The sequence below is a fragment of the Carassius carassius genome, chromosome 18 (assembly GCF_963082965.1).
Source record: "Carassius carassius chromosome 18, fCarCar2.1, whole genome shotgun sequence".
In the NCBI taxonomy this organism is placed as follows: domain Eukaryota; kingdom Metazoa; phylum Chordata; class Actinopteri; order Cypriniformes; family Cyprinidae; genus Carassius; species Carassius carassius.
The window spans coordinates 27,725,536-27,727,386 of record NC_081772.1 but is presented as its reverse complement, the minus strand read 5'-3'; the positions used below and the strand labels follow the sequence as shown (position 1 = coordinate 27,727,386).

The window sequence follows — 1,851 nt, the reverse complement described above, 5'->3', positions numbered from 1 at the left end:
GTCCTGGTCACCCCTGAAAAATTTAGGGTGATAGAGGTCATCTCTAGGTGATGATCCACAATCTGAGCTGGATACGGACTTGATCTGGTGGCTACGGTAACATGGGAATAAGAAAGAAACAGACTAATATTAGCGTAGATGCCATTCTTCTTATGATGTAACAAGTACATTGTGTGTTATTGGAAGTGTTCCCAGTTCCGGTCTACCTATTTACTGCACGGATTTGACTGACAGAAAAGTGTAAGTATGTTATGAGTAAGCCATCTTAAAGAGATGGTTGTTTGATCTAGATTTAAAATGACAGAGTGTGTCTGCCTCCTGAACAGTGTTAGGTAGATTATTCCAGAGTTTGGGTGCTAAATAGGAAAAGGATCTGCCTCCCGCAGTCGAATTTGATAGTCTAGATATGATCAAATAGCCAGAGTTTTGAGAGTGCAGCGGACATGGAGGACTATAGTACAATAAGAGTTTGCTCATCTACTGAGGTGCTAAACCATTCGGAGCTTTATAAGTAATTAGTAGGATTTTAAAATCTATACACTGTTTAATAGGGAGCGAGTGCTGTGTTGACAGAACCGGGCTGATATGGTCATAAATCCTGGTTCTAGTGAGAACTCTTGCTGCTGCATTTTGGAGCAGCTGGACATCGTCATTAAGCATGTAGAACAACCACCCAATAAAGCATAACAATAATCTAACTTTAGGTCATGAACTGATGAATTAACATTTCTGCATTTGACATTGAGAACATAGTCAGTCAATTCAAAGTTACAAAAAGTTCATTCTCTCGTCACCACTTTCATAACGTGTGTTGGCCGACCTCAAATTGTGGAAAAACACAGTTTGTGACCTGTTTTTTTAAATTTGATATTTCAAACAGAACACTCTAATACATTTTCTCAAAAAAGCTAAATCTGATTTATTTAACATGCACTCTGTAGAAAATACACAGCTTTCAAAAAATCCTCCAATATCATATCACTTCAACACCACTCAGATCATACTCCTTTCTTCAACATTGCCAGAAACAATATGAATGCTCATCAACGACAGAACTTGTGATCAAAGTCATAGTTCTATCCTCAATTCGCTCTCAGAAAAGAGTATTACAGCTCATCATCGTGGGTTAGGAGACAAACACTTTCAAAACACATTTCCAAGTAAAAAACTATAGAAATGATCCCTGAAAATATAGTCTTAACTTCATATCTCAACTCAAATGGAATTCCATTCTGAAGCACCGCCTCCACTCAGATGGTTTGCGTAGTTGATTTCTATAAACGCATGAACTAGTGTCCATATGGGCTTTACCTGATCTCGGATAAATTGACTAATTTTGTCCGCGTTTTAGTGACATCAAAAGTATCAAAAAGGAGTTGTAATTATTAGTCTCTTATTGGCCTCATGAATCAAGCTCTGTATAGGTTAGAAATATATATTATACAGACATTTTAATATTTAATGGTATTGTACGATTTGTTAATTGCATTCAATAGATTACACTTCCAACAAAACATTCGCCACTGGTTTGCAAAAGGTGTTTTTAGACAAGTTTGAGTTGATTTTTAGTTGCAATTAAACCACTCTGACCAGCACACATCAATATTAATATTAGCGTAGATGCCATTCTTCTTATGATGTAACAAGTACATTGTGTGTTATTGGAAGTGTTCCCAGTTCTGGTCTACCTATTTACTGCACGGATTTGACTGACAGAAATGAGTAAGTATGTTATGTGTAAGCCATCTTAAAGAGATGGTTCTTTGATCTAGATTTAAAATGACAGAGTGTGTCTGCCTCCTGAACAGTGTTAGATAGATTTTTCCAGAGTTTGGGCGCTAAATAGGAAAA

General features: G+C 36.8%; 1 non-coding gene across 1 annotated transcript; it reads right to left on the bottom strand.

The window, feature by feature from the left end:
* Positions 1-988: 988 nt before the first annotated feature.
* LOC132092883 (small nucleolar RNA U3) lies at positions 989-1,199 on the bottom strand. Its single transcript, XR_009422267.1, has one exon. It is a non-coding gene; the product is annotated as a small nucleolar RNA U3 (small nucleolar RNA).
* Between the last annotated feature and the right edge of the window lie 652 nt (positions 1,200-1,851).